Genomic DNA, 14,751 nt, shown 5'->3' with positions numbered 1-14,751 from the left:
GTCACATGTAAAGGGAATATATTATAGAGGAAGCATTATAAATTTGAGATCAAATGAAAGTTAATACGACATTCTTAAATTTCTTTCTTTTCAAACTATCAAATAAATTTTGTGCCTGTTAATTATAAAATACCAGCTACAAACAAACAAAATGAATGCAAATACCTTGAGACTCAAAAAATTAATGAAACTACAAATTGGTTTAAAGTGATAATTCTGTCAAGTCATCTGAAAAGATCAGTTTGATTACAGCCCTGGTCAGTTATGCATACATAAGTTAAATTGCTTTCATTATACTCCATGTTAAACTACATTCAACACTGCTACTACAACTATCTCTACAAAAAATAATAGCAGAACTCCAAACCAAAATTCAAAATGCCAAGCAAACTAAAAAGCCCCAGAAAACAACGACCCTAACTTCACAGACACGCCCACGCCGAGGCAATTTAACACTTCCTCCTGCAACTGGGTATGTACAAACAAATTTCTGAGTTCCCACAAGTCTAGCTGCCAAATCAGATCCCTACTATCTTGCTCACGTTTCCAGTTCCAGTAAAAGCAATAGGTTAGGCATGCACTAAAAGCAATGGGTTAGGCATGCAAGTAGCTCTGTGCACTTAACTAAAGGCTCGAAAGATTTGAGCCAGAGTACAATAAAGTGAGCCTGAATGCCTTATCTTAGGCACCCCACAGTATTCATAAATTTTGACTTTAAGCTGTTATTAGATATAATAAAATAGCGTTAACATTTCAGATGAACATTCAGGGCAAGCTTATAAACTATTCAGTGATTAATGCCCTTGTCTCATGTTTTCAATTTTCATTGCTACTGGAGGTCATATGTTATGATGTCAGCTTGAATCTGGATTTCCATTCTGAGCAAATCTAATTTAAAATTATGATACTAAGGCATATGGTAAAAACTGCTTAAAAGTTCTATACTGAGTAAATTTATTCACTTTGTTACTAGGGTAGATTTCACATTCTAGCGCCACTTATTCATCACGCAAACATAGTTTTGATGTATCTTCCCGTACAGTAAACATGCCATAGGTTGAATGTACAGGAGCAGAACTCATCTATACCAAGATGCAACAGCACGCTTGCCAACTTTGAGTGCAGAGGTTTGCAGGACTGGGCCAATAATAGGAAATTAATCAAATCCCTAGAGCGTGATGTAAATTGAATCTGCCAAAAGGATTCAGGAGGAGGAAGAACAGGAGTCTTAAAAGAGCTCTGAGCTGGAGGGAGGCTCGAGGAGTATTTTCTTTAGGAGCTAGTGGGGTGGAGATGTTTCATGGGGTCTAACACTAGTAAGACACTCGCCCCTTTGTTCTGCCCTGCTCAGCAGACTGGAGGATTCCTCACCGACTTGCAAAGAACAGTTTTATGAGACTGCTGAGCTCAGACGACAGTAAGTTGCCACTGAAGGGAATACTCTACTCTCCTCTCCCAGTCCCACCCTCACCCTCCTATTTCCCTTGGACTACAGCTACTTTTCTCATGACCCTATCTGTGACACCAGCTTTCGAAGCTAAACCACATGAGAACTACCTCCGTCGTCTTCCTCCCTGGTTCCCCCTACCCAAAAGAAATAGGTTTCAGGTGGTTGTGCTCTCTAAGACAACTCACTATGGACCTAATAAAGAGTCAGCTCAAGAATCAGAGTGGTTTCAAGCCCAGGCTGAGGAGCAACAGTTTTCTGAGTATTGCCATATCCTTATCTCAGCTGCATTGGTTCCATGTGAAATATTAGCAGAAAATGCTTTCAGCTGAAGTTATTAGGTTTGATATTATTATTTCTTCTTATTATTATATTATTATTTCTTCTTTCCACAGAATAAATATCTGTGGAATAACCAAATTAAGTTAAAGTCCTTCTCAAAGCAAAACCAAGCTCAAATGGGTTTTTCAGGTGCACAATGCACGAAGCACCAGCCATTTTATTACTTTTTCCTATAATTTATTATTGATTTTTCCAGTAATAAATGATAGTGCAGATATACAAATAAAATATTTATATACAGCCTTTGAAGTACAACAATTCCCTATATTGGTAAAGCAGTGGCAGACAACCAGTACAACTCACTGGAGCTACTTCAACCATCGCATAAGGGAGGGTATTCAAAATTTAAGTAGTCACTAAAACTTCAAAGCTTGATTTGAATTATAAATGGTCAAGTGTTAAAAAGTTACTGCTGAAAGAGTGGACAATCTTCTGTAGCATTTTAGAGGCAGAATCCTATAATGCAGGGTATGCCATCTCAAAATTTTTGTATTACTCAAGTATAATTCTAAAAACAAGGAATAGTACAGGAATTACATAGAAAAAGCATGGACCTACTCATGATTCTTTCTGTATTTAATTTACTAGTACATTTTCTTTCTAAAATGATTGAACTGGCTAGGAACATAATATAAGATGTTCAAGGTATCCCTTTCCCCCAGGGAGACATTTTAAGCACAGAGTAATCTAATGACCTTCAGAAGGTCTTCAGTGTGAAGCAGTAAAGCCATTTACATTTATGCAGATGTACAACCAAATGCAATGTATAGATCCATGCAAGTGAATTGGTACTATTATCATCTTTGTACTCATTTCTACTCAGATTCAAGCAGATAAACAATAAACTAGGATATTGGAGAAGCAGGACCAGCATTTGCTATCATGTAGTCACATATGGTAAATAGATTACTAACCTTAAAAAAATTCAAAACCAACAGCAAAAAAATAAAAAGTTTCTTGTAAAAGGAAATATTTCTAAACTCAGTTTAAAACCTGCTTGAACATCTAACAAGAAAAATAATCATTTTCTACAGGCATGGCAAGACAAAGATTTGGGACAGAATACAGAAAATTAATAGCATTTTAATGGTCTTAGAAATTCTTATATACCATGTTCCTATATAAAGATTAACATAGAAAAGACTATGCTTAATTCATTTCTTTAGGTTATAAGCTTTGGAAGATAACACATAGCTTTTTATTTTCTTAATACCTCCATGCAACTTACTGGCACTTCAATGATAACATGTCCATTTTTATAAGAAAAGGCTACAATTTTATTTTAAAGTTAACAGGCATTCATTCTTTTTCCTTTCAAAACCTAGGCATAAGTAACAAAGCACCAGAGTCTTATAAATTTTCTAACACCAAATGCAAATTAAGTCGTGAAATTGCTCTAGGAAAAGTTCCAAGAATGCAAACCCAAAGGGATTTCAACATAATTTCTCAATTTCAGGCTCTTTATGATACTCAGGCAAGGTAACAGAATATGGTGCAGTCAGGAAGAGCTATCTGTGTATGGAAAAATGTTTAATTATCCAATTTCAACAACTTCCTGTATTTTGTTTATAAGCTGTAAGATGAAATAGATGTATATAAATGGAAGAAACTGAAAGGATGGCAAGGGCTCTGTAGATTAAACAGCTCACAAAGTTTTCATTACCTTGGAAAAGCGGACTGACGGTTCATAACTTAAAGGATATCTTCATATGTTTTGTAAACATCTATCAGATTAACATATTTCTCTCTCCTTTACTTGGAGTCGAGCGAACTGCTTACCTGCATTGTACCAGTCTGCATTAGAAGTAAAATAAGCACAACCCCCACCCCATTACGTGACAAGGCAAAACTTCTCACATTTTATTTTTATGTCAGCTGTGACTATATGGCTTTACAGCACCATCTCCAGCAAACTGGGGCTTTTCCAATAATGAACAGAGTAATTATTTAATCTTTCAACAATCCTCCTGAAAAGCCTCAAATCCTTTTTCTTAAACACAAGGCAGGAGTTTTAACAGGTTGTTTAAACAAAGAGCTGCTGATTTTTCGCTCTGCAGAACTACTGCTTGCTTATCCCAGGGGAGACATCAGTCAAAGAATGACAACTTAACTTGCTGGGCACGCTATTATTTAGCAATAACCCCAAGGGGACTAGGGACATTTCCTGAACATGAAGTTTATGTCTACCAATGCTTCTCTGAAAATACGAGCTGGACAATGACAAGCAGCCTGCACCTGAGTCATGCTGCTAAAACCTAGTGTCAGACCGCTGCCCATTACCTCCAGCCACTTTCTCAGCTGTCTCCCATTTTTCTGTCAGAAGACAATTCTTTAGCAATCCCTTCTTGAAAGACATCCCAGGTACCAAGCATACAAAATAGTAAGATCATCCAAATGTGCATACGTGTGTCTTTCTCAAGTAGCCTGTTTACTACAGCCTGTATCACTGTGAGCATCTCAAGTGATTTTTCTTCAGCTTTTCAAAGTGTAGTTCACAAACAGTAACTATCCTCTGTGTTAAAGGGGTCATGCTGGTGCTTATTAAAAGCAGTGGTCTTTAGAGAAAGAAAATGACTTAACTCAGTCCTTACCTGAAGAACTCTTAATTTTCAAGAAATATTCTTGTCTTGCAGTTTAAGTAAGATGGTGTAATCTGCAAAAGAGAAGAAAGATATCTCAATTACATTTGATATTGTGCATTTAACATGAGCATTATAGTTCAATCACACTTGAGCAAACTGACAGATAAAATTTTAACTATTATCATGGTGTGGCACATCTTTTATGGAGACACATGTCAAGCAGTAATTGTACAATATTGCCTATACACACTAATAGGAGGTACCTTTTTCCTTTTCCAGTGTTTCTGCTCAGACATGGAGATGTAAGAGTTTTGATCTACCTCTATGCATTACTCATAATGCTCATGCTGTGGTTAGATAGATTAAATAATTAAGATCCTGCTGACATCGTATTTCTTGTCACTAAACAACCCGATCAATTGAATTGGGCACTTCAGGAAGAGGTGCATGATTGGGCCCAGATGCATTCAACACCCATCAACTTCTAATGAGCTCTTCAGTAACAACAAACAAAAAACCATACTCACTTAAAATACGGATCTGATTACATCCTAGTGAACACTCAGTGAAGCCTAATTATTAATTAGCATCCTGAAATGCAGCTAAACAAAACACTATGAGCTCGAGATTCTACTGACCAAAAAAGGCCCCCCATCCAAAAAGCAGCAGTCACACTGCAAAGACATTCAAGTCAAGACAGCACACAGTCGTATGCACCATCTCCCACTGAGGGCAGAAGCTATGGGTTTAATCTTTCATATGTCTTGCTGAAAACACCATTAGGTATCACAGCCAGTTACATCTACTGCTCTTTAATCTGCATCTGGTGCCAGACTTGTGTAAAGTTTTTTGTTTATTGTTCACTGAGGACTCTTTGCTGACTTGATTTTATAGAGAGACTGACTTATAGTCAGACCAAGAAGCTTTGTTGTAAGAGACAGTTTATGTGAACATCTGCAGAGCTGAAATCTTTTTTTTCTTTCCTTTTTTTTTTTTTCCTTCCCCCCTTCTTCAAGTTACCTACATAGGAACAGCACAAGCTGCCTCTGTTCTAGGAGAATTTGCTGGCATAACCATCATGACAAGTTTACACCTGGCCTACCTAAACAGCGCAGCACTGAGCCGAACGCCAGCAGAAGAGAACAGCAGTAACATTATTTTACTGCTCAAATATCTGAAGGAACTAGTGTTGAGTCTTTGTTCTCAGTACTGGTTCTCCAAGCTGGATAGGCAGCCACGAGCCTCAAATTACACTTCATTGATCCAGGGAAACTGAGCTGGTGTTCAGTTTCGGTTCTGCAACCTGCACGTTGACCTGCATGTTTGTTGGCCTAAACAAGGAGATTTCAGGAAATGAAGAATTTGCACTTTGTCCGAGTCTCATTTTCAGAGAGGGGGATCTCTATCTTGGAGGTCTAGGTTGGTGTGGGAAAACTGGGAGGAAAGCCAATCATCCAGATCCAGGCTCTTGCACTACATTCCTTCACTGAGCTAATTTCTGCTTCGAATTCAATACGACCAAAATCAAACACAGACCTAGAAATGGGAGGTGGTCTCAACAAGTTCAAATTCCTTTAGCATAACTTTTTGTTACCTCTAGTAAAATTGGAGGATGTATGTAGGAGAAAGACAGGGAGATTACAAAATAGTTCGTTCAGTAATATTTTAAAAACATATATTCACACTTTTGGAAGATTTTATACAGTCAGTCAATACAAAACCAAAACCCAACCATTTGCAATAAAACTACATAATTTATATGGAAATTTGAAAAATTCATGTAAGATGACATTAATAAGATCCACAGTAATGCAGTGCCACAGTCTGAAAGTAGAAATAACCTGAGGAAAACAAACAAACAAAATTGTTTCTTCAGTATTCTCTATAAAATAACTAAAATATTCCTTGATAACTTTTCATTAAGCTATGTTACAGATTAAAGTTGCTCAAATGTGCAATGCAAGAATTTCAATTTGGGACTCAAGAGAAGATCTTTGTTTCCATAGTGCCATGAAAACATTTCCACAAAGATGCTTATAAGACAACATAGCTTAACCAGCCACCCAAAAAACCCATACAATATGAATAAATCACAGAGAAGAAATTTTTGAGATACAATGTTCAGTTCTCTAATGAAAGTAAAAAATACTGTCTCATTGTATTCATGTATGGGAAATAGAAGCCTAGAGTTTCAGTTATTTGCTTGAAACGGTACAACAAGAAGTATAATCCGGTGCCTAACTGAATTATAAAATCAGCTGCAGTACTTTCGTATTACCTTATCATCCTTTTAAAGCTTGCATAATTTTAAAGTCCTGTTGGATTGCAACCTTGCCTTATGCCTCCAAGCAACATTTTATTAATTATTCTGGCTAACTGATTTGCCTGGTTCCTCATCCACATTCAGAAGGCACCTCCTGAAAATCTAGTACTTCTGGACTTTAGGTTGAGGATAGCCTTTGCTCAGATGTGATGCATAAGACCCTCGTTTCTTTTAGAATGTTATTTCCTATATTAAGATTTTCACAAGCCTAACATTCACAACACACTTTTTCTTGTTTTGTGGGTTGTTTGTTTTTTTTTTTTTTTTTTTAAACAAAGACCTTGTAGGTCTTTCCTTTGGTTTTGGTTTAATTTAACCTTAAATAGACTTGTGAAATTCACATTTATACCGCAGAAGCCAGTTCTTGGCAATTTGCAGCTATTTTTACCCAGTAACATCCGAAAAATGCATACATGGCACAAGTTTATGTGAGTGCTCCATTACAATAAACCAGTATCCTGAAAAAGTCAAAAGGCCAAAAATTCATCACATTAGTATACTTATTGTCTATCCTGAACACAGAGGAGAACTCTCCATAACAACAAATGCTGTCTCCAGTGACGATGACCACGCTCAGTTCAGAAATCCCTTTTTGCCTGCTCACAGAGGACCTGAGGCACCCTGTGGTACATTTATTGCAGAGACCCAGTTGTATGCCCCACTAGTAGTAGATGGACTGGTCAGAGTAGGTTCCTTTTTTGAAGTACCGGATAGCCTTTTATTTTACACTAATGTCTTAGCTTAGTTTTTCCTTGTACTTCACAGCACAAGAAAAGGAGACAGTAGAAAACTGAGGACAAGTAGAAACTCAGCTAAGACATGGTTTCTTTTACAGTTCCTTCAAAACTAGCAACTCAAAATATAACATTTCGCTTTCTTATCTAGAATATGTAAATCTTTCAGATTCTGATCTCGGGCTGACTTCCACCGACAAGAGCATCATGGCTGCATGGGGAGCTGCCACTGTCCATCTGCTTTACACTGATACAAGATCGCAATCAGATCTGGGTCATCTCACCTTTGAGTTTGCCACACACATAAATTAAGAGATCACACACAATAGTGCTTGTGCTAACTGAAATCTAACTTACAGGCATAAAAATATTTTTAGCTTTTTCCCTTCCACCCACTGATGTGAAACTTATCTGCATAAATGAAAGAGGAATTTCTTTATATTTGCTCTTTCCTTTATGAAAGAGAGGAACACCCATGCTGTATGTTTACCCATATGTCTATGGAAAATAGACCAAATACACACCTAGTATATATAATACTAGAGAATTTTAATAGCTAATAAGCTATTAAAATACAGGGAATAGATTTTTCCATTATTCAAGTATTACAAATATGTGTACCTAACACTATATTCAACATAATTACAAGCATTATAGTAGTCACATGAATGTGCACTGCCTAATAATTACTTTGGTGGGTTTATACACGTCACTATTTGGGAGATGTCTGTGTACATCCTCCAGGATGACAGAAGGATTTCAAAATCCAGCCACTAGAAAATACATGAATAGCATAACATGCCAAGTCACCGTTTGCCACTGCACTATTCCCTTATGCTTATAACCACAAGTCACTGGTATACTGGGTGTCACTGGGAGGTAGCCGCACTCTGTTTGTTCAAATCAAGCAAGTCCTAACAGGAAGAACAATCCAACAACACCAGCAACTCAACATGGAGTGCTGACTTTGAATAAATTTTAGCAAGATATTCATGGCTGAAAAATAACAGTGGGGGATCCCTGAAGGTTTCAGACTAATTTGCAGATGCCTTTCAACGTCAGGAAAAAAAAAAAAAGTGCAAAACCTGACCCTTGTTGTTCTGAATACATACACGCCGCATTACTGAACTCCAAACTGGCACCTCAACCAAAACATGATATGCCAAACATAGTTTTGATACAAAAAGCATGAAAAAAAAGAGACAGCACTGTTAGACTCAAGCTTCAACAGCGTATAGCAGCTTATGTCCACAACTCCAAGTCACTGCAAACGTTAGCTCATCCACATGTACACAACTCAGGTACATTTACTATGTCTTTTACCATTGCTTTCTTAGTCACAAGAAACACAAAAGAAAAAATATTACACGTGGAACCAAAATTTTCCATTGAGTTTATAGAATTAGTATTCTCTCTCACCTCTTTTCGTAACTCACTTATGGTTTAGATTTACAGTATAGACAGTATGTGCCAAAAGACAACAGATGACAAGTCAGGGGAAGCAAATGTACACCCAACTTAAAAAACAGGGACCCATTTGGGTCCCTGTTTTAAAGGGCATATAACTGAGGGGCTCAGGTCTACAGGATAGATCTATTGTATTTGAATCCCACAGGTGAGTAGTTCTTAAGTAGACAACAGTCATCCAGTGGGACCAGTAGGATGTCCTTACTTTTCAGTGCTTATCTTCTCAATGTCTTAGAGGAGGTGTGACTATAAGCAAACACTACCCCTTCCGAAATTGATGTATTTATTAGCCACCAAACTAAATGGAGGATGATTAGAATGGTCTTTGTTAAATGCCAGCTGAGACAATGAAAACCACCACTCAAAGACCAGCATGAACAGTATGTTACACTTCTGCTGTCTCTGACAGATGTACTCGACAAAATTCTGCAGTTCTGGGCCACCTGGTGTGATCTGGTTTACATTCATAATGGGAACTATCAGGGGTTTGGAGCACATCACTCACGGGACAAAAATGCAATAGCCTCCAGTCCATGGCCAGATTTCCCTAACTCAGGGATTTACTTTGCTTGCCCTGAGCACAGTCAAAGCATAAGCTTCCTAGGAGGGACAGGAGGTTTTCAGGCTCTTCCAACTGCGATAGTACAGATGTACCTAAAGGGATAAAGAGCTGACTTGGTTCCAGGTGTCTTTCCTGCATTAAACTTGCATGGAGGAGCAAAGCCAACAGGGAAGTCATAGGCAGCAGGGAAATCAACAGTTTATTCCTCCCTGCAAAAGAGACACACGTTTTTGGACATGGTGCTGGCTGTGCAGCCAAGCTTCATATTACAAGTGAGGAAACTGCTTCCTGTTGTTTAGTCTTCCCGCTTTAGGAAAAGAGCACTTGCTAAATATGGCATCAAAGACATTCTTATTTTCATCATTACTTCCACCTGCCCACTGAAACACAACTCCAAATACTGGCTAAAACCTCACACCCCGGGTGGCAATGACGTGCGCTCTTGGCTTGATGCTATGACATGAGCAGTCTCGGTCACATCTTGAGGACTATTTTGCATGAGATGTTGCTCTGACATAGAAGTAAAACATTTGTTCTCTGCCCAATGAAGACCAACATAGGACAGTAAGCATGCTGGCTAAGAGCCTGTATTATGCACAGTTTTCTTTTAAATTACGAGAAAAAGATTCATTTCAAAGAAAATCAGAGTGCCTAAATACACAACCGTTTTAAGGTTCCTCTGAAGATATCAGGGCCCCTACCAAATGAACACCTCCTCTGCCTCCCTGGAAAAGCACCCTATACATATAGTGCTGTGATTTTTTTTTCAGCTGTTCAAACTTTCTATTCAGACAGAAATTTTTAGAAGAGTTTTTCTGGGAGGTAAAGTTTTGTTTTTAACAGAGTAACATAAGATCTTTATTGGAAATGAATGTCTATAATGATTGCTGCTCCTACTGAATAAAAGCAGATCAATAAATGAACAGCCAAGCAAACAAAACAACGCAGTGAAAGTGAAACTAGTGACTGGGAAATCATAGTCATATCATCATAAAACTTTTACCAACTGTTCAAATAACTTCTGTGATTTTTTTCTCTAAAAGTTAAACAGAAGTACATTAAAGTATCTAATTGCATAAATTTTTGCTTCCATAAATCTCCATCTCCAGTAAAGTCCATAAATTACCTGCATCATGAAACCTCAGCAAATCGGGCAGAGAACATAAAATTTGAGTTCTTTCACATCAAAAAACATCACAAAAAACCCAAAACCATCTGAAGTAATCTATAGAAGCTATTTCAAATAAACCTGGTAACTTGAAAATAAGCAGGATCACACTTACTTGAAAATGCCTGGATCTTTATATTCTGGCTAAACCCAGAACACACTCCTATTTCCCAAGCCTGGCAGCCAAGCGACCCACAGGGCAGCCCGGGAAGACTGGTGGAGCTGCTTTGCCTGCAGTGATTTTTCAGCGGGAACAAACTGTGTCCGAACTGCCAGCTAAACTGGGCAAGCACATCATGTAGTACAGGGAAGGCGACTAATTGGTAGAGGACATGAAAGTCTTTCAAGGAGAGGAAAAATTCATGGCCAGATGAACATCTCTTATTCTTCTGCTCCCCTACTCCACTCTCCTCTTCCCTTTCACATTAATGGAAAACATCAAACTAACAAGGCAGTGCAACACATCACAAAGCAGTTGTGTCACAGGACATACGTTTCCCTGTCAAAATAAGGCCACATTTTGTTTCAGTGATACACCACAGCAATAACAGATTAGTCAACATACAAAATCCTAACAGTAATAATGCAAAAATAACACAAGCCACATGTTGGCTGATGTTCCCTTTAGTCTTTGTGTCAAAAAGATGTTGGAAAACGTGTAGACGTGACAGAGCTATAAGACGTCAGGCTCCAGCCATATTCACACACAGACTTCACGAGAATGTGGAGCCAACAGTTTTGCAATCAAACCGCAGGGTAGCTTTTTACATCCTCCTCTCCGGGCTCTTGCCTGAACATAACGATCTTGAAAAACGTGGCTACTGACACCCTGCTTTGTGACTCACTGAAGTGTTTTCAGCCTTTGAATCACCCTGGGAAATCACATCTGGAAGTTCACTACGACATGCTATTCTGATCTGGAGGACAAGCACTAACCAAAAGCAGAGACCATGATCTACTGGTTTGCTATGGGCAAGCTATTCAAAACACGATATTGGGTCTAAATCAAACCACTGAGTCCTGCCTGGCTTTTCCCACACATTGAAAGGATCCACATGCATTCCAGCCCTATCCTTAAGTTCACCCCTTTCCCATCTAACACTGTCTTTTATTTTCTGTATTTTCCTCCCTCCAAATATCAACTGCAGCAATGTGAAGTAGAAAATTCTTATCAAATAGAAACACAACACTGGCAGATGGTGAGCATGAAACAACTGAACACTTTCTTCCTTCTTTACTAATGACACTGAAAAGAATTTACCTTGGCAGTGTCTTTTCAAAACTGTATTACCAATTCCCAAATTTTCTTTGGTGATGCAGCCTGGTTAGATATAGAGTTGCTTGTACTCGACCTCTCCTGTCTCCCTGAGGCTTTTCATCTTCAGACCTAAGTTAAACACAGCACCAAACTTCTGTTTTAGGAAGTTTCTCACCTGCATATAATCTTTAGGGTGGTTTTTCTTCCTTTAAAAGAAGCCAGACTATGTTGTTATTATATTGAAAGCTTGTATAGTGTTTGTTTCTTCAGTGCTCTAATCTTTAAATGGGGTTTACTAAGCAGCTGAATTTTAACTCTGTTCATTGAGGGAAAAAAATGCTGTGTATTTATATAGCATTCAGCTTTATTCCCCTCATATTTTAACATTTAGCCTCCAGAACAAAAATACATATTATTCAGTCCCTGTCACTGCTAAAAAAACCAAGCTGTGCTGTGCTTTAAGTGCCTGATTCATCACTTGCTGGTACATCCTTTCATCACTTTTAAAATTAGTATGCAGTAAGATGCTCAGGTTTTACACACTTGCTTTCCCTGTGCACTGAAGTAACTACACAGGCAGCAGAAAACCAGGCCAAGCTGCGTTATCCATCCATACGTGCCTCTCAACGCTGCCGCTCACAAGAAACCTTTTATGTTTGAGCGGGACACCCTTCCCCTTACATCTACCCTAAAAAGAGCTGGATTTGTCTTAAGGCTGCTGGAGGTCGCTTTGCACTTCAGCTACATACAGCGAGCGCCAGGACACAGCTTACCCCCGTGGGCAGGCAGCGCCCGTGGAGTTAAGGCTGCTGCCCAGTGCTACCCACCAGCACCCTGCCTCTGAGCCACCATCAGCTGCTACAGGCTACGGCATCTACCTGGGTCTCAAAAATAATGAAAAAATGTTCTGAGCACATTATTTCACATCTAATGATCCAGGACCACTGATGAGTTTATGAGTCCCATCCAGGAGCACTTATACATAAATCAATGTATATGCAATGAGTGCCAGATTTCCCCACAAAATATTTGGATTTGTGGCTTTTAACAACTCCACAAAACAGGAGGCAAGAAAAAATAGCTTTATGCCAGAGATCCCGAAAGAAATAGAAGCTACCTTGATGATGAAGCTTTTGTTTTCATTTTTAGGGCCTACGTGAAAAACCATTACGCAGGCACCGATGGTGCAGTACAGAGGGGTATTAGGCATTGGTGTTCCATTATAACCAGTTTTTCCTTCGAAAAGGAGGAGGCGCCTCCGGAACCAGAGCTTGTGGCACTTTGCAATGCTTCCTACTTTATTCAGCATGGAAGCTATATTTAATTAAACTAGACAAAACAGATGCTGCATCATTTTAGCTGGAAAAGCTGGCATGGGGGCTCCGCTAGCATGGGGATAGCCAACTGGGGCTTCCCAGCTCGCTGATAGCCTGTAAAGCTGCTGCTGGGGGGCCCTGGCATTATATTCAAAGCCACTTTTAAGAGCCAATATGGTAAGCTGTGCAAGATATGATGCATAGGGAGCCCCATAAAAATCCTTTAATGGGAACAGCGGGCCTGTGTTGGAAAAAGTTTCAGGAGCCACCTACACCAGTATAAAGAGTTCAGCTCCCATAAGGTACCACAGCCAGCCTGACCATACAGGCTCCTGTAGCCCCAAATCTCACTGCAAGCTTCTGGGACGCCGTTTTCCATTAGGAAGTTTGCAATGTCAAGTCACAGTTCATACAGTGAACATTGATATAACGGATCACTCTTTTCTCCTTTTTTGGTGTGTTAAACCATCAGAGGCAAGGCAAGTAGGTTAGCCAGCTAGAAGCCCATCAGTAAGACAGAATGGCAGAGAAAGCTTCCTGGACTACGTGCTCTGGGGAGGCAACACGAATGTAATAGGGATACACGGCTGCCACTGGCACAGTACCATTCAATGTCCCCTTAATGAACTATTCTTAGATAAAGGACTATCAATTATAACTCTCTCTAGATGGAAGGCAGTCCAAGGCTGTCTCGAGGAGGGATATGCGCAATACTGAGGGTCTTTCTACCTCTTCTTTCTTCCATTACGTACAAATGTAATGGCCCTTCTCTTTAAGCAAAAGCTCTGCAGATTTCTGCTACTGTTTCCTGCAGTGCCGAGTATTAGTCATTTCCAGACAGAGGGGAAGGCAGGACCCCCGCTCTGAAGAGCATTACAGAAGTACGTATGGGGATGAAGCCAGCAGCCCTGCCCACGGTTATGGAGCACCCCTGACTCTTGCTTTGCTCCTGCTCCCAGACCCCAGTGATGCGGGGTGCAGCTTCTCCACTGTACGGGGACCTGTTGGTCAGCTACACTGGATACTCAGGATCCCAGCCTGGAAAAAAGGCTGCAGGACTGCAGGGAGCATCAAGGTACTTCTGCTTCAAGGAGCCTCATTAGGAAACGGATTCCCTGGACATATAGGCCTACGCTTATGAGACTTTCCCTACCCTGTCATCCAAACCCCCCTTACATAATTCACCAGCACGACATAAGCAGCAGAATGTGACTATCACTGTGTAATTGACTGTCACCCAGAATATATTTCTTGCCTGTTTACCTAGGTTCTTCACAGCTTCCCCTTGCTACTCAGAGCAACCACCACTTGACCAGCCTGAGGAGAACACAGCAGGGGCTCTAAGCAGGCCAAGAGAAGAACACCACCAGAAAGGAGCCCTTACACACTGGATCTGGAAAAAAGCTGATCTCTCATATCTAAAGATGAATGATAATGTAAGCATTCAAAGGGATGACCATAAAAAAGTGCAAGCATCAACAGTCAGAATATAAAACACCCACTGCTACGAATTAGATCTTCATTTCTAAAAATGATATGAAACCTGGAGCAT

The 14,751-nt window shown here is 39.5% G+C and overlaps 1 protein-coding gene across 9 annotated transcripts in view; it reads right to left on the bottom strand.

Annotated features, from left to right (window-relative positions):
• BMPR1B (bone morphogenetic protein receptor type 1B) overlaps nucleotides 1-14,751 on the bottom strand; it is a 265,710-nt gene that overhangs the window by 152,175 nt on the left and 98,784 nt on the right. For all 9 annotated transcript variants that reach the window (XM_050895611.1, XM_050895614.1, XM_050895610.1 and 6 more), the window contains one exon: nucleotides 4,381-4,442. The gene's annotated coding sequence lies outside the window, so the exon portion shown is untranslated. The remainder of the gene's footprint in view (nucleotides 1-4,380; nucleotides 4,443-14,751) is intronic.

Source organism: Gymnogyps californianus, chromosome 4 (genome assembly GCF_018139145.2).
Source record: "Gymnogyps californianus isolate 813 chromosome 4, ASM1813914v2, whole genome shotgun sequence".
In the NCBI taxonomy this organism is placed as follows: Eukaryota; Metazoa; Chordata; class Aves; order Accipitriformes; family Cathartidae; genus Gymnogyps; species Gymnogyps californianus.
Note: the sequence above shows the minus strand (reverse complement) of the source record. Positions and strands in the feature narration are given on the sequence as shown.